We start from the raw sequence: 27,868 nt of genomic DNA, 5'->3' as shown, positions 1-27,868 counted from the left end.
CTTATATTTACACTACGATCAAATTTCAACCATATCGCCCGTTAAGGGCCCCCAGAGACTTCAGATACAACAAACATTGCGACACTAAGCAACTCCCTCTCTATGAACACATTAACTATTTACTCATTTTACGTAACTTTATCGCACATAATATTACCTCATATATTGGAATAACACTGCTCGATCTGCGATAAAGTTCACTATTTTTGTGCCAATACTCAATTATGATAGAATCCAATGGGCTCTCAACCCAGAAATACTTAATCCTGTCACCTTGACGTTTCCTACAAACTTGCAAAGCACTTTCCAATATTAGCGAACGCCTGCAAATTTCTTTCTCAATAACGTTTAACACTTGCGTTGTGCCTCCAAACTAAGGAGCACGCACGATTTCTTTTAATTCGCAATTAATTGTTGTTTATACTCGCAATGATGTTCGATTGCGATTAACACCCATAATACTTATGAAAAGTACTTATTTGTGACGGAGTGCACAAATCGACCAATTTTAAATGATTTGATTACCACTCGACATTTGCAAATCACAACAAAAATTCACAGACCACATGACTTTCTTGATAGAAGACATTCTTTCAAGATGTAGGGGGCTGCGCCAATCAAAGCAGTAACAGGATCAACCCTAGTCACTCCCTCCCTTCCTACTAATAGTCAAGGGGGTCAAAAATCCAAAAAAACACCACCCAACCATCGCCACGAAAAAGGCAATACATATTGCAATCCCATACGCTCCCTCGCTAGCTTGCATGTTACTTGGAAGGAGCATCACACACAGTAATTCCCAATGTCTTTTGCTAGTTTCCTTCCCATCAACAGTTAGGGGGCTGGAACACACAAATAAGGTGTAGCATTGACCATTGACAAGAAGAAAATCACCAAAAGACGGGGGCTAGACCGTGGAATGTAGGGAGTCCCCATCGTAGACACAAGACGCATCCCATTTACACAAAATCATAAAATAGGGCAAATTCCAAGACCCAACACATGCAAACCAATTCACCCAAAGATCTAGAAATAAATATAAAGGCAAGTGCTTATTGATAAGCTCCCATTTACTGATAAGCAGAGGGGGATAATGTAGGTACATAGTGGTCACTAAGACCCTCAGAGTACAAAAGGTGTCAAACCAATACTACACGGATGTCTGCGATGAATCCAGAACCCATCGCATGATTGCGATGAATTCATCATGGATCCATGATTGCGATGAACTCACACCCAGGACAGGTAGCGATGAACTTTGGCTAATACGAATTTGTGATAAAGCTAAGAAACATGCATGTTTGCGATGAACCCTAGACACACGGATTTCCGGTGAACCCGAACATGCACAAAACTGCGATGAACCCGACACCATCACAAAACTACGAAATCACGGTAGAACGAGAATAGATATCGATTACATGTACGTCTTTAAGTTACGCATGTGAGTTTAATGAAAATATGCCTGCTAAATGATGAAATCACCCGTGCCATGTCAGTGCAACAGGGTCACGTATAGAGAGAATCTGAAAGGGATAGCATTCTCTAATAATGATCCCTTAATAAGACCTCTTTTCCTAATAGGAGAGATCCTCTTTCCTAACAGGAAATAACTCCTTCCCTAATGGCCTTAATCCTCTCTATAAAAGGGGGAGAGCAATTCTTCCCCAAAGGGGAGACAACATAATCATAATCATGGCCTAGGGTTTTTGAGAAAGGGAGTCTCCCTTCTTTCCTCTCTTCTCCTCTCTTCTCCATATCCTCTCTCATCCCCGTCGCCTTCTTTGGACTTTCGGAGACTGATCGACTACCAGGAGTCTATGATGATTACACCCGTTTCTCACTAGTTTTCCATTACTTTTTTTTCAACTCATTATAATGTGGACCTGCCCATCAAGAAAACTATAATGAAGAAAACAAATTAATAAGGCTTCGTTTGGGGTTTTAAAGTGTTTTGGGGGCTTATTGAGTTTAAGAAGTCAAAAGTGTGATAAAAAAGTCATAAACGACCTTTTATGGATCCAAAAGCCCATTTAAAAAAAAGCAAAAAAGAAAAACTGCTGATAAAAAAACTTTACCAAACCCTAAAAACAATACTTTTCTTATAAGCATGTTGGTGGTAAAAGATACAATTTCAACTTTGAAAAAAAATTATGAAAATTGTTAAAGAGATCAAATGATTTAAAGACATTGATCATACATATATGCGCTCTCTCAGGGGGACCCTTTAATTATGGGACTTGATCTTCCAAATATTTGAAGCATGATAAGTTGGAAGTAGGGGTGTTCAACAAAAACCAAAAAGTTAAACCTAATCAAGGAAACCAAACCGAAAAATCCTGTTAATCAAACCCATCAATTTGGTTTTCTTCATCAAAGTCCAGTGGTACTAGTCGGAAGGATAATATATCAAAGCATATCTTAAGCCCCCCAATCCAATCAAATAGCAAATTTAATTGGAAATGGTAACAGTTCTTTAGGCTGCGTTTGGAAGCTGTCAATTTTATTGAGCATAGAAAAACGTGTTTATTGATGTAGTATTACATCAATTTTATTGACGTAGTTTTTATATTGATAATTGATGTAAAACTTCATCATAAATGATATTTTACATTAATTTATGATGTAAAACTCCACTCGTTCAAACACGGATAAATCTGATGGGAGTAAAATTTTACATCCATCTTGATTTACACTTTAAATAAATACCAATAAAACTAAAGTGGTGGTGAGGTTTTATACCGACGGGGTTTTACACCTCTTCCAAATGCAGGCTTACAATACCATAAAAAATTGGTCTGAGCGGGTGGTCTTAATGACCGAGTGGTACAAGACAACAGGCACGGCGGGTTCTAAAATTAAGTCGGATTTTAACTGGTCTAATCTTTTAATGAACCGGTTTAATATAGAAATGCGGAGAGGCCAAAAATTCTTCTCCCGCGCAAAGCCACTCTTCTTCTTGTTCAGCAAGACAAAAGATTCTCCTTGGAAAGAACTTTTGATGAAGAGAATAGCTTTTTTGACGAACAAGAATAATGGTAGAGGGAGAATCGTTGTTCGAATAGGCATTGAGAAGGTAATATAGGGTTACAAGTGGTGTGCGATACCCAAGCCAGCATCGACCCTTGTTCGTTCGAGCAGGAGAAGAGAAGGTAAATGCCATATAAACTCTTCATGGTTTAACCATTGTATTTTGGAAGTAGGATGCTGATGGGTATAAGAGGTTTTGCATAGTATGTCGAAGGGTTTTGGATAAAAAAACCCTTCTTCGGTCACCACGTTAGTAGCCAGACGAAAAAACATAAGAATGAATGCTTGGGGGGATTATCTGCAAAAGAGGCAAACCATTTAACTATAATTATATGAGCTCATTTTTGTTTAAGAAAATGATAAAACAAAAACGATAGAAGGATCTCATCATCCTTTTTTGCTTTCCTGCGTGTAGTGCAAATTTGTACTTAAATTAGTGTATTTTTTTTTTTTAAATTAGTGTCTTTTTTATTTGTTCTTAAATACTTCATCAATAGATATTTTCTTTTCTCTTTGGTATCAATTTATGATTTTTCATAATCTAGTGGTAATATGTTTGCTTTTCTTTTTGGTATCAATAGATATTTGCTTTTCTTTTTAAATTAGGGATTTTTTTTCTTTGCTTAGTTCTATTAGGTGGAATCTTTGAACTGCTCTTTAATAGTATCTACCATTATTGCTCAGACTTTCTAGCAGGAAAGTTAATGCTAGCAAAGAGGGATAAATTCTATTCAATATGACAAAGTATACATAAGTTTTAAGAATTTAGGCATCCACTATATCTTCCATAAATGACAGGAGAAAAAGTGTTAGGCAGTTAATAAATGGAATTTTCAAACTAAGTGTAGCAAAGATGCATATGTTGACATTATAAGTGAGGAAACTAGAAAATATTGAACAAACCTAGGAGTATCATTAGTAGGGGATAAAATGAGGGAAAGTGGACTAAGATAGTTTAGTCATGTGCAAAGAAGAGTATATACATAATACAACACCAGTAAGAAGTGACCTGTTGCAAGTTGAAGTGTCTAGAAGAGGTAGGGGTAGGCCAAAATGTAGATGGGTTGAAGTGAGAAATGATTTGAGGCCACATAATTTAACAATGAATATGGCACTATACTGACTGGAATGGTGGAATAGGATTCATGTAGCCAACCAATTATTAGTTGGAGTAAAGCTTTGTTGAGTTTAATATGATATCAGTGCAGATAGGATTACATTTTGCTGGATCATTATATATAGTAGATATAAGAAATAAATAGTAGATACAAGAAATTGCAGTCAATTTAGATAAATAGTAAAATGATGTTGAGTTATTGGCGTGGATGATGTTGAAATGGATATACCAAATGTGTCGTACAATGATCACAACTTGGTAAATAATGTATGAACCTGCTATAGAGGTTGATGAGACAGAGGTTTTTATATAAGCAGTTAGTATGTGTAGAGCTGAAATACACTCTGAACATACTAACAAGGATAATGTTGACTAAGGTCATCCACTACAAGTATTCATGCCACTTTGGTATATGGCAGCTTCTTGTTTTGGCCATCATTTTTTTTGTTTGTTTCATTGAGTCTGTAATACAACTAGCTTTTGCAAGGTTTAGTGCACAAAGAATATTCCAAGGTGCCCCTACTTTTTTTTTTTTGAAAGCTGGACCTATTATTCGGTGGATCTTCTTTCTGTATATGGGCCAATGTACATGTTATCATTGTATAGTGGTTAATGTACAATTTTTTTAATAGCTTCAGCAATATCATACAATACTTCACACTATTCAAAAAGGTTATAAATATTTGTATACCATGTGATTGTTTTCTATGGCTGAATTCTTCAATCACTTGCCTTCAAGCCTGTTCATGCCAAGTGATGTTTATTGAGGTTCTTTTCACTTTGAGAATAACCCTTTTACCATTAGAAAAGAGAGTGGCCCTTGAGAGACCCAAAGATATAAATTTCCTTTTAAGCCTTGGATGATTGCTAGGGCTTCGGTTACTGCAGGGGAGTTGGTCATGCAAGATTGTCCTGCAATCAAGTGATTATTTAAGTGAGAACCAAGTAAAAGACTAGTGAACACTTTGTGTGTGCTGGTGTTGAAAGAGCTATCAACAATAAGGATTGGAGGTATTGTAGAACCATATATGTTTGGGTTCGGATATAGACCCAGATACTGTCTGAGCATTCAAGATATTGAAATCCAGCCTATAGTAAGCATCCACTTGACTACAGACATACAAAGGGTTTGGTGTCACTCCTTCAAACTGCATTGTGTTTCCTCACATCCGAAATGCTTCTAATTATTGTAACAATTCTCGCCATAAAACACTTCTTAGTGTGCTTATCTCCCTCACCGTGCTTGTTCTACCACTCAAGACAGTCTACTTCATTGCTTTGGATCAGTTTATCTGGGTTAATGCCCACTTGAGCTTGTAATCAAACTTCCTCCACGAATATGCACTTGAAAAAACAAGTGTAATTGGGTTTCAGGCTTGTTCTTACAAAAAATGTACTATACTTCACCCCTTGTTCTTAGGAGTTCAAATTTGCTGACCACAACACATTACCAGCTACATTCACCTAGCCACACATTGGGAACATCTCTTGTACTTTATATCACTTATATTCCTAGTGTGCAGCTGGATGAACATGGCTAGCAATGTCTTGTGATCAACAGATCCGGACTCTTGAGACTATATTCTGAGACTCTAGATGGAATCTTTGGTTCTTACAGCTCCTAAAACATACTTACAGTAAAGCAGTTGACACCTATGGGGAATGGGTAGAGACCAAATTCTTTATTTAATTGTTGTACTTGAGATTTCATAGACAACTTTTCTATAGGTTCTATAGGTAGATTTTACAGAAAAATTACCATCCTTGCTACCTTTCCACATTATTTTGTTCATATTTCTACCTGCTGGTGAGGGGACATTTTTAATAGCTTTAACTGTGGTTTCCTCAAATAGATCATGCAACAGAGCTACATTTCACTCCCCTTCATCTGTAATGAGATCAGCAACCTTAAATTTCAATAAGGAATCCATAATCTGAGCATCAGGCTTAAGCCTTAGTTTAGTCTCCAATGTCCATGGGATCCATGGGTCTTGTAAAGCAAAAATCTGGTTACCTCCCCCACCATCCAACACAACATTTTACTCAACTCCTTTTTGAAGCTTAATAATACACTTCCACCACCAGGAATCTGTAGCCCTCCTCCAACTAAAGAACCAGTCCCCCTTTAAATATTTACTTCTGATTAGCTAAGCCCAAAGCTCATTACTTCCGCTTATCAACTTCTAGATCTATTTGAAAATAGAGATCTGTTCATACTTCATAGAATGCATCATTCAAAATCCTAGACCACATTCATTTGTCATCCTACAGAACTTTTGCCAAGAGATATTATAACCAAATTCTTTCTACTTATCACCCTTCCATAAAAAATTTCTCTGGGCTTGCTCCACCTTCATTTATTCTTCCAGCTTGAGATAAAGTCTTAACCTGTCATGTCCCAAATTTGCCATCCACTCTTCTCTAAAGCTCTTTGTAGCTGCTACTCTTACATCTTGCTCTCTGCCAGCCAAGGCCCAAGATACTTAGATTGGGAACTCATAGATTTCATTCCTGTGATTAACACAACAATTTTTGGTGGGTTCTATCTTCTATGTTTGTTTCTACCGAAGGATACCTGATTTGCCATAGTTTATCTTCTGTCATGATAATTGTTCTAAGTGCTTTTACTTATAATTTGGTCTGCATTCTTACCTTGCCCCTTATCAAAGAAAACACTACGGAAAATTTTTAATTGCTTTCTGTAAGAGGATTCTTCGCCAATTAGTTGCTTACACTGATGTTGACTAGGCCAGTTGTCTAGACGGTCGGTGATCAACTGGCGGGTATGCTATATATCTTGGCTCAAATCTCATTGCTTGGAGCTCCAAGAAGCAATAGACAATAGCTCGCTCCAACACTAAATTTGAATTTCGGGCTCTTGCAAATACAATAACAGAACTGTTGTGGAATCAGTCTCTTCTCAAGGATATTGGCTACTCCACTCCCACGCCAATCCTTTGGTGCGACAATATGGGAGCCACTCACTTGGCTGCAAATCCTATCTTTCATGCCTGAACCAAACATGTCGAAGTGGATTTTCATTTTCTTCAGGATCTCACCACTCAGAAGAAGCTTCGCATTTGGTACATACCTACTACAGATCAAATAGTCAATGTCTTCACAAAGCCACTCTCGTCCACATGATTTGCTCACCTTCGATCCAAGCTTCATGTTGCCCTGTTCAGCTTGCGGGGGGATGTTAACGTACAAGATCATGGGGCCATGCACGAGCTCGATGGACTCTGTGGACTCCAGGCCCATCTCTCTCAAGACACCAAATCTTGTGGACTCTTCTAGATAGCTACCCTATCTAGGATAATTCTAATCCTTGTGCAAGATAGATTCTATCCTAAATAACCCTCACCTAACCTAGATAATGTACATCCTCCTTGTTCTTATCTCTTGTAAATCCCAATGTAGTCCAAACTCTACCATTATAAATAGAGCATCAATCAGCCATAGCCTACAAGGTTGGCCGAATTATTTTTACTCTCTCTCTTTATTGTCTTATGATTATTTTATTATTTTTATTGTTTATTTGTTGTTTCAATTGTCAGAAGGTGCTTTTTTTTTTTCTAACATCGTAAGCCATGATTACTGTATAGTTTCCTCAAAGTATCAATAAAATTTCAATTTTGAAATACAAGTTTATGTTTTCTAGAATGACCGGTTGCAGCAGTGTCGGATGAGGTTGCAATGGTGGCAGCGGCACCAGAGAGTGTGTGTATGAGAGAGAGAGAGAGAGAGAGAGAGAGAGAGAGAGAGAGAGAGACCAAGGAGATTTTACTGTTGTGCGGCCGATGAGGGTGGAGTGGGTGAGGTTGAGGGAGAAACAGAGAGGTGGTTACATTATCATGTTGTAGATCAGGTTTCACGTTATCAAGATGAAACTAGAGACGTAAAACTTGAGGGGTAAAAGAATCTGTGGTGGCTGAATGCTACCTCTCTTCTTGACTATAGGAGACTGAAAAGGAAAAATGACGATACATGGGTTATTTCAAGTTAAAATCAGTATTATTTTAATAAAATTATATGTGAAAAAGAGAATCTACAACACACTAATAGAGTTTGAGAATCCTTCAATTAGCGGGAATGACAACAGGGCTCGATAATCCTTTAAAAGGGTAGGATGGTTATGCATCAGTTGAACACATTCCGTCTGGTTCAATGATAGATGGGAGGTATGTGTAGATTTTTCCAAAAGTTCAGGGGAGGTTTTTGTTGAAGTAAAAGTTGAGGGGAGGTTTCTATGATTGTCAAAAACTTTAGGGGAAATTTGTGCACTTACCTTTTTTTGTTATTTAATCATTGGCCTTTGTCCCCCTAGGAGTTGCATTTCAATTTTTCTTGGTACAGTACAGTTTACATATCAACCAAGCCACCACTCAGTTGGCGGAGTATTGTGTTATTATTATATTTTTTGGTAATTGGTGCTATGCACCATTAATAACTACCCTCTGACCCTTTTTCTCCAAAGTACTGGTTGCGGGATTTGATTCTGCATCATCGCTAAAACAAACCAGCTAAAACACCAACAAGTTAGCCCTTGGTTGGTACATTTGTGCCCTTAATTTAATTTGGATGTGCTTCCCCCCATCCTAATCTTCTGTCATGGTTGGTCTTGGTGACTTCAATGCAGTTAGATCACAAGATGATAAACTTGGAGAATAGAAACGACTGTAATCTGTTAGAATTAGAAACTATGGGGAGTAAATTAGTTCACATGGAGAAATAAATTAATTTTTGAAAAAATTAATCTAGCATTAGTTAATACTCTATGGTGAATACTGAAATTCTGCCTTTCTTAAGTTCTGATTATACCCATGATGATGAGTACAGGTCAAAACGTTGACTTTGGCCCAAAGCCTTTCAGATTTGAAGTTATATGGGGTAACAACTAGGACCAGGAGGGAATAATAACAGTTGCTTGGAGCAAAAGAGATGATGGCTCGAAAGGTCTAACAATTAACAAAAAAAAAAAAACAGAGCAGCTAATAATATTAAAACCTGTATAAAGATTTTTGGAAATATAATGGAAAAAAGAAAAATCTGATGGAATTATTAAAAAGCACCGAGGAGGAATGAATTCTAAATCTAGACAAGATAGAGATAGTTAATAATGAGGAGATGCCAATCCAAAAACAACAAAACATGATTCTACAAAAGGGGAAGAAATCCATTGGGCAAAAAAATGAGAATAAATTGGCTAAATTTGGGTAATAAAAATATAAAATTAGAAGGAATCAAAACAAAATAAAGAAAACAAAAGATGATAATGGGAGGTGGATTACGGGTGTAAGAGAAATCAACGACTTTTTTTGTGAGAAAAATTTGAAGATAGATTTACGAAGGGGGAAACTGCTAGTATTGACAAGGCTCTGGAGGGGATAAAGGGGTACTATATTAGAGGAACAAAATGAAAATTAAAGAGGTCTCCTTGGAGGAAATATGGGAAGCACTAAATTCAAGAGGGGGACTTAAAAGCCCTTGGATCAAATGGGTCAAATGTTTTTTTTTAGAAGTACAAAGAAATTATTGGCCATGGCCAATTGGTCGAAGAGACAGTAAAAACTTATTTTTTTATTTTTTTTTATTTTTCATTTTGGAAGAATGACAAGGCATTTAAATAAGGGAGAAGTACAAATCAGACCAGATCAGAATTCTCTAGCCCTAAAAGTATAGGGGGAATGCATCTTGACCGTGAATTGATGCCAAATTCACGGGTAGGATGTGGTTTATAGGGGGACAGAGGGCTAGTAGTAGGGGGGGGGCTGGAATTCAGAAATCTGCATCGTGTGTTTTTGTACTTCTTCGTTTAAATAAAACAATCCTACTTTCTTGGCTCTAATCCCGAATACCGAAGACCGATGCTCTAGAGGTGGGAAATTACACATCTATTAGTTTGTACAATATCATTTACAAAATCATTGCAACAATTCTCGTAAATATAATCAAGCCCTTCTTAAATGATATACAAAGTGTATTTGTCCCTGAGAGATTAGGCTATGTTTTGTTCACTGTTCTGGGCCTCATTTTTTTTTTTAAATTCTTGCTCATTCTAGATAAGAATGGGCAAGAATGAATAATATTAGAGTGTTTGGTAACAAAATTCTTGTCATGGGCCGCATTCTTTTTAAAATGAAAAATCAGCCCCATAGCACAAAAATTGAGTAGCATGCAATATGAAAAATAATCATGTCCCATTTTGCTCATTTTCATTCTTTGAGGGAACTCTGCCTACAAAACTACTGCCATAGATATTTACTTTTACGAAAGCACTTTTACAAAAGTATATTTCCTTTGGTTTTATTTTTTCCTTTCTCTTTCCTTGTTTTGAATTAGAAATGGTATAAATAAAATGATAAATTTGTTGGAACCCTCCTAGTGGGTTTAGATAGTTTTTACTTTTTGAGAACTTATCGATTTACTTTGAATGATTGATTATATGGTTAGTTGTCTAGAAAACAGGATGTGACAGTTGATTTCTCAAAATTCAAAATATACAAGTATCCTAAAGACCTGTACAGTATGCTGCTTGTGTGGTTTTACTTATTTTTAGTTACACATTTTTTTAGTACTTATAGCCATCAAATTCAACAAAGCATATAAAGCTTACAAAGTTCTTCATATAATAAATTTTGTTAAAGAAAATCATCTATATTTATGCTCCATAACAAACAAATACTTATTCAAATAGGACCAAGGGCCATTGCCCATTGATGGTCCTGGCTATCTAGTGTCTTAGGAGGGGTGGACTGAATATGGACCTCTGGTCTTCAACATTTTCTTGCACAAAGTGGCTGCTATCAAACTCAAACCTGCATTCCAACACTTGTGATTCAAGATTTTACAATAGGAGTTGCATGAATAACATGTAAGAATTAGTGTTTTAACATGTTATTGACCCTGACAATTGATCCATTGATCCTGACAGTTGACCGGGTCATTGGTTTTTGACGTTTTTTTTTATTATTACTCTGGGTAAGTTGCTATTTAACTGTTTCACCTGTGAACCTTCTAGTTTTCTAGTTCAATGTGAGGTCAGTTTTTAAAACATTGATAAACATAATAAGCTTTTGATTCTAACTTTATCATTTAAAGTGCTTTTTGTAAAGAGACTGGGCCGAATGGGCCCTAACAGCCTCTTATGTGACATCCTTTATTTTACCTTTTATTTTATGTTGATGGGCCTCACTTAATGGGCCTGTTATTTGTTCTTATTTTATTTTCTTTATGTAACTACCAAGCTGGTCGCCCACTTAAGGGTATACTTGTCATCATCAATTTGTTTTTAGAGATTAATAAAAAATAAGGTTAGAGGAGAAGGTAGACTAATTCGACTTCTTCTTCTCTTACCTCTTCTCTTCGACATACACAGCTCTTGCACTATCATTCAGATCTGATTTGTACTGTTAATCACTGATTTTAAACCTGATATTAGAGGACTGATTCACATCTTGGTATCAGAGCGGGTTCAGTTCCTCTTTCTTCTTTTTTTCTTTATTCCTGTACATTCTAAAATCAAGAGAGTGTATGGAGAGATAGGTTCTCTATAGTTTAGAGAATCACTTGCCTAGTTGGTAGAAGGGTTTGGAGAGTTTAGTTCTGGCCAGATTTTGCCAAGAAGTGATGCTGTCTTGTGACTGCTAAAGGAGGGCGGTTCAGGTTTGGAAGAGTTTGGGTTACTCTGGTAGGTGCGGCAGTGTCTTCTCTCTCCCGCCCATCTGTTTGATGGAGCAAAACCCTAGCTTTTCAAGCACCCAAGTTCTGGTTTGACTTCAAGTAAGTCCACATAGTCAAAATTTTCTGTTCTTTGATTTCCGTTTGATTAATGGAGACATATGGAAGTGAGTTCAAGCAGGTGCTAGGTTCTGGACCTGCTCCAGTAGATTCCGTTTTGACGGGTGTTACCACAATTAAGCTAGATGGGATGAACTATCTTGCTTGGGCACAATCTATAAAAATCTATGTTTGTAGTAGAGGAAAACTGGGGTATCTCACAGGCAGCAAGGTGAAACCCGAAGAGACAGACCCTGAATTTGAAAGATGGATGCAAGAGAACTATATTGTTATAGGATGATTAGTCAACTCTATGCAACTTCATATAAGCCATCACTATCTCTGGATGTCTTCGGCTAAGGAGATATGGGACAGTGTAACTGAGACCTATTCACAGAATCTGATTGTAGCCAGAGCATACAAATTGAAAAGTGATGTGAAGAACCTGAGACAGGGGGAGAAGAGTGTGGCAATCTACTACTCCATACTAAAATCCCTATGGCAGGAAATTGATGTTATGGAAACAGTGGTATGGGAGAGTAAAAAGGATGCTAAAATGTATAGAAAGCTAGTGGAGAGAAATAGGGTGTTTGAGTTTCTCATTGGACTCAACCTTGAGTTTGATATTATCAGACAGAACATTTTGGCCAGGGATGAGGTTACTCTTTCACAGGCATATGCTATGATAAGTAGTGAGGAGAGTAGACGGCTGGTGCAGTTGCAGAGTCCATCTACAGAACATTTTGCACATGCGGGAATGAAACCGAAGGGCCCTACTGAGAAAAGAGAGCAGTTGTGTGAATATTGCAAGAAACCCCGACATACAAAGTACACTTGTTGGAAGCTTCATCCCGAACTTCTTCCCAATAGGTTTAAGAACAATAACAACCCTAAAAAGGGCAGTCAGTTGGGAAAATCCAAGACTGCTAATGCTGCTACTGTGCTTGAGGGGGGAAGTAAGGAAAGTGAAGAAAAATCAACTATTGAGCAATTGGCTGCAATGCAACTGGATTTTGAGAAGTATGGGAGGCTCTTAAATCACCTGGAAGCTACGGTTTCTTCAACTCACCCTTCCAACAGTACATCACTTCATCGGCTTTTGCTCACTTAGGTACATATGCCTCAGCAAATCATGCTTCAGTTTCAGGTAATCATAAGCTCCCTTGGATTATAGATTCCGGTGCATCAGACCATATGACTAGCCTATCTAACATTTTTTGTTCATACCATCTCTCTGGGAAAGAGAAAATATCCCTGGCCGATGGGTCACTTGCCCCCATCTCTAGTAAAGGAGATATAAAGACCTCTGACACCCTGTTCTTATCTTTTGTTCTCCATGTTCCTAAGCTTAACACAAACCTTTTATTTGTTAGTAGCTTAACAAAGTCCATGAATTACAGCATAACCTTCTTTTCCACTCATTGTGTTTTTCAGGACCTGTAGTCTCAAAGGACGATTGGGAGTGGCCATGAGGCGAACGGAATATACCTGTTGGACACACCAGATCAAGCCTTGGGATCACCTCATGGAGTTGCTTTAGAGTCAGTTGTGCTAGAGCCTGTTAACAAAATTTTGTTATGTCATTTTCGGTTTGGTCATTTGTCTTTTTCTGCCTAAAGTCATCTGTTCCCAGATATGTTTAAAGGAGTGTCTTTATCTAGTCTTCATTGTGAGTCATGTGAGCTAGCAAAGCATTGTAGACATTCCTATTCAATCAGTAATAAAAGATCTCTTTCTCCTTTCCATATTGTTCACTCTGATGTGTGGGGGCCATATCACATGCCAACCATGGGGGGCTACAGGTATTTTATCCTTTTTATTGATGATTATTCTCGTTATACTTGGGTTTATCTCATCAAATCCCGGGATGAAGTACCAATCATTGTGAAAAATTTTCATGAACTCATCCTCATCCAGTTTAATACCCGTGTCAAAATATTCCGCTCTGACAATGTTAAGGAGTATTTTGAGAAAACCCTCTCCACCTACCTTGAAACTTTTGGGGTTATTCATCAAAGCTCTTGTTCCTACACTCCACAACAAAACGGGGTGGCGGAAAGAAAGAACAGACATGTTGTTGAAGTTGCCAGATCCCTTTTATTTGCATCCCATGTTCCTGTAAGATTTCTTCAGCACAAGTGTGTTTCTTGTTGGATCAGGCCTCTTTGAGTTCGTATTATAAACTTTGTTAAAAACACTAGATCAGAATTTTCCAAATTGTGCTAGGTACCATGGAGAAAGCAAAGAAAAGGATAAAAAAAGCATGCATCTTAAAATCTCATTAGATGGTCAAGTGGTAAGATTTTGCCCGTGGTTGTTTTGAACTAAAGTTTTGAATGATCATGTATTCCGAATTCCTTTGGATATTCATTGAATTGCTAGAAGCCTTTTATAGGACTTGGTCAACATTAAGAATGTTAAATTTCATTGCTCAAATTTAAAAAGAATTCTTAATTTTAAATTTTCATTTGGATACTTGAGATGACAAGCTTTGATTAATAATGGCAATTGGTGGTGAATGGGGATAGGCTATAGATAGAGCTACACTGGGATTGGAAAATGATAACCCAAATCCCACATATTGTCCTTACTTGTTGAGAGAGGTCGTTCCTCTAGATGTTTGACCTTTTTCTCTTATTGACATTGAAGATCACAACTTGCTGATCAATAAGGAAAAAAGTAAAAAAAAAAAAAAAAACACTGAAGACTTAAAGTTTACCTTCTAGGTACAAAATCCGACAAAAGCAGTTTATGTTTCTACTACATGTTCATTGTGGTTAACCTTTTGATATCCTTTTTACCAAGTTTTTTTAAAACTGGAGTGGACAGGAAACTGTTCTGGGGACTGGTTCTCGAGTCGAATGGTCTGACCATCCAGTCCAAATGGACAGGCCATTCTGACAAAAAAGTAAAAAATTAAAAAACAAAAAACCACCAAAAACCGTTGTCTGGGTCAACGGTTTGATGGTTCGACCACCCAGGTCAGTGGTTTGTTGACCAAATCAACGGTTTTTTGCCAAAAAGCGGTTTTGGGATGAAACGGAACCGGTCAGGTGACTGGCTCCCAGTTTTTCCGGTTTGGTTTGGTTTTGAAAACACTGCTTTTTATTGCCTTTGTTCATTGTTTTAATGTTTATCTATTGTCCAAGGTAATGGATGCAGGAGGGGAGAAATCATTGGCACTGTTTCCAGCCAAATTTCAGAAGAGCATGTGGATAAAACGAGGTTTGTGCCATCTGATGCTTATGTCTAAGCCTTAGCATTTGGTATGGATAAAACTTGGTTAACTTTTGTACTGTATTATAATGTGCTTTAAAAGGCAGTTTGTTTCAGTCTGGTTTAAGCATATTTTTGAATTCTGGTTGGCATTTCTGCAGATCCAAATGGTGCTTTGTAATGATGCAAGGGCATCCATATTCCAAAAAGAGATATTTCTGGGCCATGACAAAATAAAAAGTTGTTCCCAAGTTTTTTTATTTGCAAAATTTCCTCTCTCTCTCTCTCTCTCTCTCTCTCTCTCTCTTTCTCCATAAGACCATGATCTCTTTCATTATACTATTCTTCACTGGAACTTTTGCTTGGATATATTTTGGTGTTTTTGGATCTGTAATTGATCATACCTTCGTTGATTATTGTGCAAGAGAAGTTGGTGCCCATGCATCCCCTTAAAACTCTCAAGGGCCAGGCCTGTCTTATCCAATCATTATACCCAGAAAAACAATATATGGACTCTTCTGGGGTATTAACCCCAACTATAAGACAAGAATGATAAGGATGAGGATGCATATGGGAGGGTGCAAATCATGTCCCGCAGGGGGGGGTGTTTCAAGAACTATTTTTATTTTAATGTTTTTTTTTTCCTGCGGGTATCTTTGTTTAGCACATCTCTGTTTTTTCTCAGTACCGTTTAGCACATCTTTTGAACTTATGTCTGATCAGTTCATGACCGTTCCTTCAAAAATAGTCTTGGTAGTTGATCATAGAGGATCTGTTCTTCTCACTGACACTCCATTCAAGAACAGCTTTGTTGCAGCATAGAAGTCTTTTGGGTGACCACTTCTCATTAGATGATTGTTCATATCATAGTGCAATGTTCTTGTCTTGAGCAATTTCTTTTCCTGTCTCTGTTCAGCATTTGTTTTATGATCTTTTTTCTTTCTGTTTACATTTTCCTACCAGTAAAGTGTTCCAGAATGTTTTTATTGTTATTAATTGTACAGATATTTTTTAATAATATTGGAAATAATGTTTTCAGGCCAGTTGGGTTAGGACAAGCTATTTGGGGAGGAACACTGTGCTAGGTTTGATGCAAAAATCTCAGCCCAAGAAAGCCTTATTCCCCCCATTTGGGATTAGCTGGGATCCCTGTTTCATTCCTGTATAATGGACATTATCGTCTATTAAATTATGTCTCATTAGGCCATTTATTGGTTCTTCAACCCATAACCTTTTCTGGTATCCACCTAGCCTTTTTAGAATCTTCAACCAGCATTGGATTTCTCATTCTTACTGCTGCAATGGGTAGTCTTCCATGCACAAAACTAAAACATCTTTAATCTTCTACCAAAAAAAGCATCTTACTCTATTTTCCTTTGTTACATATTGTGGCTACCACAAGTCCCCAAATCCACATCTTGTTCCATCCTTTCTAACATAACCGTTCATCCTTCTTAGCATCCTTATCACTCCTGTCTTATGGTTGCCTTTTTTTATGAGTAATAATTAAATTTTATTTATTCAGAAACTGGTTCAGATTTATAATCTCATACAACAGCCCTTGGAGAGGCGCGAGCTGAAGCCTCTCCTAACAGATTGCAAAGAAACTAGGAAAGGAGTACAGAAATCACAGCTGAGCCCAGAACGATTCTTCCGTATTTGCCCCTTGCTTGGCTAACACATCAGCCAAAGCATTTGCTGATCTCCCCACCCACTGAATAGAAACTGACATATCCCTTATCAGCCAATTAAATTGTTTTATGGTTGTCTTGCTTCTTGATTGCCTGACACTCCATGCAGTTGCTGAACTTAAAGATATCTTATAGAATTACATTTCAATCTGATTGGTTACGCTGGCCATACAACTCTCCAAAAACACCTGTCCATGTCATCTACCCTGCTGCAACTCCATGAACAACATTTTCTTTCTTTCCTCATTAGGATTTGTGGTTTCAAAGTGTAAGCCTACATTTAGTTAGTATTGCATGGACATGGACATGGAATCAGAATCTGACCTGTATCTGAGAGTTTTGACTCAGCAAGATGAATAGAAAAGGATTCACAAATACATATAGAAAAAGTAAAATTAATTAAAATAATCCATTTTGTTTTATTTGTAACTTTATAGACCTTAAGAAAAAGGTCTCTGGAAGCTTTGTGTTACTTGATAACATTTTATAGGAAAAATGGCATTCATTGTGTACCTTAGCTGTTCCTTTGTTAAATTAACCCCGCATAGGGGTGTTCCTGAAGTATCATTAAAATGTCAAAATCCTAAGTATGTCTGATAGAGATATTTACTGTTTGGTTATGCTTTCAATACACAGGAAGCTTCGTTGTGGTAGATGAAAGTGGGAGAGAGAAGGCTCTTGAATCAGGTAGCAAGGTGGCATGCATGGTTTCACAAGTTCTCTTTTATGAGCAAGTTCGCACACTTCAGAAATCTACTATTTGGTGCGCTTTATATCAAAATTTACCGGATTTGCAATTAAACCAACATGTTCTTTTCACACATACCCACACACATGAGACACCTTTTCTTTGTAGTCTATGATCTCTTCTTGTCAAATGAAAAAAAAGTAATGTTCAGTTACAATAAAAACAAGACTTTCTATGATTATTCAGTACAAATAGAAAAAATCTCACCATAGAAAATGAAAAGGAAAAACCTATTAAAAAAGAAAAGGAAAAACTTATTAAAAAAGAAAAGGAAAAAAATTGATGGGGGAGTGGAATGGGTTACAATGTACAGAACTCAAGGAGAAGAAGGAAAGAAAAAAAGATGAGATCTATTATGAAGAGAAGAGGAACAGACAATAGGGAATGGATCTAAAGAAAAGGGTCATTTAAATGCTTTTTCTGTTTCTTTTTAAGAAACAACACATTCAATAAACACCCAAATTATTTCGTTACGTTTTATACCAAATTTGTATGAATTGACTTTTCTAACGGTTCAAAATTGAAACAACCCATTATAAAAAGTTTGAAACATCCCAATTTGCAAATCAGATGATTGGAGAGCAAATTGGCTGAACATGCTGAAAATATACCTTTACCTAGTCCGTATCATATTTTGATTCCTATTTTGGTACGAAGTTTTATCATTTTGATTTTCTTTCTCAATTTATTCACTCAATGTGGTAGCTTCTAATGATTGATGCAGGCCAGAAATCTTTAAAACCACCAACAAGGATGATTCGTGTTCCCACCTGAAGAGGAGTGGAATTCAAGCGATGATGATGGTCTCCCTCCACTAGAGGCAAATCTAAACAGAAGCAGGCCCAATTTCTGTTCAGATTCCGAAACATGTTCAGATATAGAATCTTAAAGACTTAAACGATTGGATAGACAAGGCTGCAAATGGTATCCGTTTCTCCGAATTCCTACATTTGATCCATTTAAGGCAATCTGAATTCAATCCATATAACAATGTGTACTCGTCAAATCTGGGTATTTAACGAGGTGCATGAGTAATATGAAGGGGTACATATGAGTTCTCAACTAAAGGCGTCCAACGTATGATTTTATATTTTCTAACAAAAATAATTCCTACATCTGCAAAATTATATTGTCATGTGCAAGATATTTATCACTACATGTTTAATTTGAACCATCTGTTCGGGATGTGATGAGTAGTTAAAACTCAGCTTATTTATTGTGACAGGAGAATCCGCCCCAAGCCTGACATATGACCCTATGGGAGTTCTAATATATATTACAAAAGAAAAAAAAAAGAAAACAATTGTTAGGACTTGGGACTAGAGATATTTCAAGAGTTTGGAGAGACCGGATCTGCTCCTCAAACAGATACATCCACCGTGCATTGGGAACATCTCCCATTCCCGTGAATAATAAGATGGTAGGATGTGCGTGTGAGGTCGGTGTGAGGCCCTCTGTGTGGGGAACAGATCCCGTATTGGTGAAGTATCCTTATCTCAGTCCACGTCAACCACACGCATGGTAGCCATTCAAAATGTCAATATTTTATTATGGGGTTATACTAGCACGTCGGATCACTATTGATTCTATGGGATGCAGAAACACAGCCTCTCAGTTTCATGTGATCTGACGGTCATAAAGTGTGCCACTTTATATATAGGGTAATTTACAAAGACCCTCTATATTTTGTTTTGCGACAGAGACCCACTATGACCGTGAGACAAAAACCCTGCTTTTTAATTTTCGTACTACCTTTATAATAAGGATAATTGAGAGAAAAATAATGTTCATCTTCCCTGACTTCACCATATATATCCGCTGACAATTGGTATCAGAAAGCTCCTGGAATAAGATCTGAACACTTCCTTGAACAAACCGAAGGGAGAAAAACCGCTTCGTGGATAAAGAGAAACGAACAAATCTTAATCCACTTACAGGAGATCAGCTTCAGAGCTTCGACTAAAGTTGGGCAGAAGAAAAAACTCTATAATAAAACATTAGTTCATTCATGCAGCTGGGGCATTTGCATTGTGCGAAGCGGGTCGGGAAGATAGAGATTTGTACGTCAATCTATATTGCTTATGGATCGGAAAACCTTAGAAGCTATAGTTTTATTATTCCTTGGATCTTGTTAGTGTAGTGAGAAGGGTCCTCGAAGAAAACAGTGCAGATTTCGTTTATGTTAGGCAAATAGAAAACAGGTTTAGAAATTGGAAGTTTGTATGCGGAGAAGTGGCTCGGATCTGACGAAGCTGAGGTTCAGAATTATGGTGGAAGGAAGGAGTCTATTTTCTTGCTGGGTTTGATCTCTGAAGAGAAATCAGGGGAGAGAGAGAGACAATTGTAAAGGAATCTGAGGTAGAAGGAATTATCGCTGGTGTTATTCCTGTATTGTGAGGTCAGGGAAGATGAATAGTTCTTTTCTCCTAATTGTCGTTATTACATGGGATTAAAAAATATTTCAACGAAAAACTAACAGAAGGAGGTCTTTGTCTCACAGTCATAGTACGTAGGCTTTGTGATTTACCCTTATATATAAAGGTGGTTTTCAATTTTCACGCCAGTAGAAAGGGGTTGTTAATATATATATAACAAGGAAGTGGTGTAGGGAAGGAGCCTTGAGCATTTGCGAAATATTTGTGCATTTTCACATGTCCAGTGAGTGTGAAAGTTTAGAAGGAAAAAGCCTCTTTAATTTTCTTGGGACCCGTTTGACATTTTTTCATGTGGTCTTTTGGCTGTTTACAAGTTTGGTAGACTGATTTTTAGTCTATTTCCATTTAGTTTGTAAAAGATTTAACCGTCAAAAGTCAGAGTGGTGAAAAGACACGAAAAACCCATTTTGTGTTGATTTCAGAAAGTTTCAAATAAAACTTTTCATATTTTTCATGTTTTATTCTCACATCAAAAGACACAAAAAGATGCATGAAAAGGCATCTACCAAATTAGTTTCGGACTACTCAGATCTTCATACAAAATATCAATGCATCTTTTGACTATCAGAACTACCCAATATCTTCCAAAAAAAACATGGAAAATAGGCCTTTGGTCTATTGATTTTACTGAGAGCGACACCTGTAAAAACCGTGCAAAACCCAATTATCTTAACTCTTCATTCTGTTTTAAGATGACATGTGGCTGTCATTTAAATCACATCTGACATTTGAATGGATGACCCATTAACCCAATCTCTCTCGATGGACATAAAAAAAATCTTTATCAGCTTTGCTTGATTCTCTAACTCACTCTCTCATCAGATCTTGTTAAACTCGCCATTGGTATTTTCGCTTTGATTTAATTTAACTTGTAATCTATTTTCGAAAGCTAATTTCTCTCTCATCTCATCTTGCCATTCTCGATTTAATATATTTTTGCTTTGATTTAATTTAGCTTGTACTCTATTTTTAAAAGCTAATTTCTCTCTCATCTGATCTTGTCGGTCTAGATTCTCTAATTCACTCTCTCATCAGATCTTGTCAGATTTGTCATTCATATTTTTGCTTTCAGTTTTTTTAAAGATAACTCAACTCTAGGGATCCCACTAGGGTAGTTATGTAATACAAAAAAATATTGACGGTGAGTTTTTTCCTTCCTGGAATACCTTGAGTCGAGATGTTAAAGTTTGCTTTTTACAAGTTGAAAAGTAACATTTGACTTCATATTTAAAATTAAATTCCTGGTTATCAACAGAAGTCAAGAAAGTTTTATTCTTCTTCTTCTTAGATCTGGTTTCGTGTTTTTTCTTTGGGCTAGATCCCAGATCTGAGTTCATGTATCAGATTAGATCTCAGATCTGGGTTCTCTCTACAACTTTATATTGCGAATCGCTGGTCGGGTCAAACAAGTTGATGGTTCGAACGCCCAGGTCAGCGGTTTTTTGATGAATTCAACAGGTTTTGACCCAATAATAGGTTAGGGGTGAAACGGAACTGGTTGTTCGAACAGTTTCCGGGCTGAACAGTCAGATCGTCTAGGCCAACAATGGTTAAAAAACATTAGCTTGATCAATAGAAGTGGGTTGAGAAGTTTGGTCTCCGATAATCTTTGAACAAGTTAAATTTCTAAGTAGTATAATAATACCAAAGCTGAAAAGAGGGTAAGAGATTTTCCCTGCATCAATGAATATAGTAATATCAGTAGCATTGGAAATGGATAACTGCATCCTATGGTTCGCAGGAAAAATATTGGGTGAAATAGGTTCATGCAATAATTCCATGGACCGTTGACAATATTGGTAATTGCCTGTGGTAAAAGTTGGCTGTTCCTAAAACATTTTTCATTTCTAGCGTACCATATGTAATAACAGGCAATAGCTATCCATCCTAAGATTCTAAGAAAAAATTGATTGTTAGAAATTTGGTTATATAAATTGTTAATGCAAGAAATCCAAGATCCTTGAAATATGTTATTTAATTGTAAGTTTCATGGATTTTCAAATAGAATAGCCTGAGAAAATTGACAATGGACAAAAAGATGTGTGAGAGATTCTTCTTCCTCATTGCACATAACAAGTTTATTTGAAGAATCCACAAAAAGTAAATTTTTACTGGAATATAACCATTAATTACTCTCTAGAAAAATAATTGATAACGAGGAGGAATAACAAGTTTCTAGGTTTTAGATAAATAGAATTTGAAATCAGAGGACATGTTTTGTAATAGAGGTGCTTGTTTCTTTTTTTATTCCTCTTTTACTGTATATTTCCCAAAATTATGACTTGTCCAAACCCAATCCATTTCATTGTTTAAGAGAAAAATATGTGTTCTCAAAATATACGAAGCTTCCTCGGTTAAAAATAGAGAGAGGATTAGGTTAGTATTCCACTGTCCCAAAGAAATCATAAGAGAAATATTCATATTCCTTAATTGAGGAGATAAGGGAAAGGAAATCCAGTAAAACTTATGATTTAGTTGGATCTAGGGAACTTGGTGGACGATAAAAGAAGAATTCTCGTTGATAAAATAACCAATTTCAGAAGCTAAATCAATAATTTTTGGACAAATAGCTTTCCAATAAATGAACCCAGAAAAGGCCATTGAATAGGGTATAATGTTGTGATTTTAAGATACTTTGACTTCCACACCTGGGCCTATAACTTGTGTTGCTCATTTAAATATTTTCAGGCTAACTTCTTAAGAAGGGCATGGTTAACTAAATTTAAAATTTTGAATCCTAATCCTCCATTGAATTTTGGTAACATGAGAGTGTTCTAGGAGCACCAACAATAAGGGTGTTTCTGTAGAAGAGGAAACACCCCACGAAAAATCTTTAATTATTTTGTCCATATGATCTATGATTTTTTGAGGAAATTTAATCAGACTCATGGAGTGGATAGGAATAGCTTGAAGGATAGATTGGATTAAAATTTTCTTCCCCATTTGACCAATTGCTGAAGCTCTCCTATTAAGAGGGTTTATATGTAGTTACCGCCTAATCATGCGTTGATGTCTTGGATGAATATTTTTACTACAAAAGACATCGGATTTTTCCATGTTGATCAATTGACCAGAGGCAGCTTGAAATTTAAGAAGAATTTGATTTAAGTTATCTATGTCTTCCCTATGGGCTCAGAGGAATAACATCCCATTGTTTACAAAGAGTAAGTGAGAAATTTTTGGGGAAGAAGGGGTTATTAAAATGCCTTGTAATTTTCCCTCTTGTTTCGCTTGAAGCAAAAGATAGGATAAGCCCATTGCTAAAATAAATAAATACAAAGGATCTTGTTTAAATCCTCTAGAGGGATAAAAAAGTCCTTCGGACGTACCATTAACTAATACCGGAAAGGAGACTGAGAAAATGCATTCCTTTATGAGTTAACAAAAGTCCTTTGAGAAACCAAGAAGGGATAAGATTTTTAGGAGAAAATTCCATTCAAAATGGTCATAGGCTTTTGACATATCTATTTTTAGTGCGAAAAAATCTCTGCCATGTTTTTTGTGCTTTAGGTACCTCGTTTTTAGCTTTCATTTAATTTACTTTTGAAAGCTAATTTTTATTTTATGTTACTTTATGTGATCCACTCGATCAGGGTGCCATCCCATATGACCATTTGGTTAAGGTGAGAGTCCATCCAGATATCCTCACGTGATTTGGTAGTCCCCACCCTACAATAAAAAGATCATAAGAGCATGTGGATTAAATTGAAGTATAAAGTAAATTTTAACTATTAGTTAAGTAATAATCATTATTGAAAACTAATAATTCATTATTAACTAATAGTCATTATTGAAGATTACCAAAAAAAATCGTAATTATTGAAATTTACCATAATTTAACAGAAAACTTTTGTTATCTTGTTTTCCATATTTAACAGTAAATTATAATTAATTATTGAAAATTATCAGTGATAATTGAAATTTACCTAATGTTAATAGTAAATTATTGATATTTGTTGTTAATTATTTAGCAGTAAATTATCAGTAGATATTGAAAATACTAGAAATTTAGTAACTATTCAAATTTACCATAATTTAATAGTAATTTATTGTTATTTTAATTTCGTTTTTAACAAACAATTATCAGTAATTATTGAAAATCACCAGAAATGATCAATTGTTTGTTTAATTTTCTTTTAATTATTTAACAATATATAATTAGTAGTTATTCAAATTTATCCAAAATAAATAGTAAACTATCAGAAACTTTCAGTGGTTATTCAGTTTTACCCATAGTTACCAGTAAATTATTCATATTATTTAATTATTTAATAGTAAATTATCAATAATTCTTGAAAAATATCAAAAATTATCAGTAGTTGTTCAATTTTAGCAGCAATAAATTATTTTTATTTTATTTTTGTTATTTTATAATGATTTAGCAGTAATTATTGAAAACTATAAAAAATTAGCAATAATTTATTGCTATTTTTTAAAATTATTTAATGGTAAATAATGAGTCATTACTGAGAAATACCCAAACTTATCAGTAGTTATTCAAATCTACCAGAATTTGTAAATTATTTTTATTTTATTTTTTATTGGATAAATTACAGACCCCTGTACTACTATTGTTATTGTTGTTTTAATAGTGCTCTCACTTCACAATTTTTTTTTTTTGCCACTAGCTATTTTTTGCATGCTCCCTACAATTTTTACACATGCATCAACTCACTTTCAGTTTCTAGAAAATATCCTTGCCCTCATCAGCCCCTGCATTCTCTGCTAATCTATATCTAAACCTAAATAGAAAAATCTCTCATTGGATATGAGTTTGGATCCAAATAAGATAGTGATCTGGACCATTTGGTGGATATATACTTCCTTTCAATTGCAAGTTTGGGTTAGATCTCAATGTGAGATCTTAAACAAAATGCATGATGCATGGCAAGATATTGAATCTTAGACTCCTAGCTGAAAATTGTAGGCTGAAAATGAATTGGATTTAATTGCATATACAATAAATTCAAACTTGCATATACAATAGGTTGAAAATGAATAAAATAATCTTTTTAACATAATTTTTAAAATAGGCTAACTTTTTTTTTTAAATATCAAATAGGGGCAGAAACACTGTTGATCTCCTTTTTCCTCTAGATCATCAAATAAATCTCCCCACATCCGATCTCTCTCTCTCTCTTTCCCTTTTTCTTCTTCTTCTTCTTCTTCTTCTTCTTCTTCTTCTTCTTTCTCTGCATTTTAGTTGTTCCAAACTCAGAGCAGAACTGCTATGAGTTATTCTTTTGAAGCACTTCGAAGAACACATGAAACACCGTACCAAGTACATGAATCGATGGTTTGGTTCCATCTACTAAGCCTGTTAGAGGTATCTGAAGCAGTTTTGAATGCCATAAAGCCTACAAATTGGGATTGGAAGAGGTCTATGAGTATGCCAAGTAGAGAAGCAAGATATACATAACGAAATGCAAAAACACATGAGTGGGCTTCGCCATTTTTGCTTGAAGCAAGCTAGCAACTACAAGGGTGAACAAAAAAGTAGAGATCTGTATCAATATTTATTAATCTTGGGGGAGATTTGTTCGATGGCTTGAAGGAGAAAGGAGATGAACAATGTTTTTGCCCCTATTTGATATTTAAAAAAAAAGTTAATCTATTTTAATAATTATGTTAAAAAGATTATTTTTCTTGATGTTAAGGCCCAAAAGTTGCCCTTATTAACTAAATTCCCTTTTTTTTATGAAAAGACAAGAAAGAAAGAAAAAAAACAAACAAATACCAGACAGAACACTAGCAACTACACTGCTCATAAACTACAGCAAAATCTAGACACAACATTTCTGAAAGCCAATGTGGACAAGAGTCCACCGACAGGCTTGAAGACACCAAACCCCCTTGAGCTAATTGATGGGTTGGAACATTCTGATATCTTCTAACAAAATAAAAGGAGGTAGATGAAACTTTAGCCAACTTTAAGCAATGCAAAATAGAAAAAAAAAGATTAGTTTGAAGAGCAACCTTATTTAAAATTAGTCAATGAACCAAATAAAGATTGATTATCTCTTTCAACAACTACCTTAGTCCAACCAAGAGATTTTGATAGATGTAAGCCTTCTAGATGCTAACACTTTAGCTTGGGACAATGAGAAGGTTGAGAAAGGGCCACTCTTTGTTGCTAGACAAAAACCAAGATGATCACGGGCCGCCAAACCAAAAGTTGCAAAACCATTAGAGGAGAAAGCTCTATCAACACTAATTTTAATCCAATTTTCCTGTGGAGGGGTCCAAATTGACGAAATACCCTTAGTTAAATTAGAATGGGGTTGTGTTGGTAATGGTGAAGCTTCCCGATTTTGAAGTTCCTTTAATTGAGCCTGAACCTTGTTAATGACAGATAATAGATTAGAACTAGAATTATTGAAAAGAACATCATTTCTAATAATCCAAATGTTCCAGAGAATCAAGGTAATTTACTATAAAAGATCCCCTTTCTTGTCCTTCAAGAATTTACAAAACTTGATCCAATCTAACACCTCCTAACTGAAGCACAAGAGCATAAAGCATGAAAAACTGATTCCTCACTGATGTTACACACTAGACAAAATCACACTAATAGAAATCTTTCTTCTAAATGAAAATTTCTTAATTGCTAAAGCATTCAGACATGCCTTCCAGAGGAAATGCCTAATCTTTGGAGGGATTTTAAAATTCCATAGTGTACCACAAATCTTTATAAGTCCCATGATCAGTTCCAGATACATGGGAACACTCCTCCATTTTCCTTTTTGCCACAAAGTAGGCTAATCTTACCAGGAATGTGCCCTTTTTATCTACAGACGACACCAAACTATCATCCCACTCATAATAAGGGAGTGTTATGGCTAGGATTTTTTCAGCAACGGAAGGTAAAAACATGGACCTGATTAGGTTTACATTCCACTCTCTCCTATCTAGCTGGAATAAATCACTGACCTTTGACACCCTAGGATTCCTGCGTCAGGGACCACTGTTTTATAGCTTAGTAATCATGGGATCCATGGATCATTCCAAATTGAGATGGGCTTGCCTAAACCAATGGCCCAACATAGATCTTTTTTAATAACTTCTCCCTTTAAGGATGCTCCTCCAACCCCAAGACTTACAATTAGTGAATTTGTCATTTAAGTTGTGTTTGGAATTAGTGTAAAAACATGACGTTTTACATTGAATTAGAAAGTGACTGTTGCTTTTTTGAAAATAGTGATGGGTGGAAGAGTGTAAAGTTTTACATTGATAAAATCGATGTAGTTTTTACATCGATTATCAATGTAAAATTTTAGAGTTGATGATGTTTTACATCAATTATCGATGTAAAACTACACTCCATCCAAATGCACCCAAAACTAAACCAGAGTGTAGTTTTACATCGATAATAATTATGCCCTCTTTCCAAATGCATACAAAACCAAATCGATGTAAAATTTACATCGATTCTTAATTTACGTTGCATCCAAATGCAGCCTTAAGAAAAGATTTGTTCTTATTACCTTTGCCCATAAGCTGTCCTCACCAATTTCTAATATCCAAACCAATTTGGCTAAGAGAGCCCTATTAAAACAACTAGATCATGGAAATCTAGACCTCCATTTAATTTACTTTTACTCAGTTATTCCCACTTCAGCTATGAGATTCCCTTCTTATTTCCTTCCTTACCCTATTAAAAAGATTTCTGGAGTTTAATAATTCTTTCACATATATTCACTGGCAATAAGAAACATGACATGCTGTAAGTCAGAAGACATTTAATACAACTTTTATCATAACCTCCTTACCAACATGGTTAAGCAATTTGCCTTTCCAACCCAAGGGTTTTTCTCAATCTTGTGAGAGATGTAGTTAAACATCTGAATCCAAA

The 27,868-nt window shown here is 35.9% G+C and overlaps 1 pseudogene across 1 annotated transcript; it reads left to right on the top strand.

Annotated features, from left to right (window-relative positions):
* Window positions 1–2,915: 2,915 nt before the first annotated feature.
* Window positions 2,916–18,803, top strand: LOC148875792 (uncharacterized; annotated as a pseudogene). The gene is made up of 4 exons (XR_016105245.1): window positions 2,916–3,152; window positions 15,076–15,151; window positions 17,470–17,596; window positions 18,306–18,803. The product of XR_016105245.1 is annotated as an uncharacterized LOC148875792 (transcript).
* The last annotated feature ends 9,065 nt before the right edge of the window (window positions 18,804–27,868 follow it).

Source organism: Nelumbo lutea, chromosome 1, assembly GCF_056320005.1.
Source record: "Nelumbo lutea isolate HS-2025 chromosome 1, American lotus-T2T, whole genome shotgun sequence".
NCBI classification, from domain to species: Eukaryota; Viridiplantae; Streptophyta; class Magnoliopsida; order Proteales; family Nelumbonaceae; genus Nelumbo; species Nelumbo lutea.
This window is presented reverse-complemented; position numbering and strand designations above follow the sequence as displayed.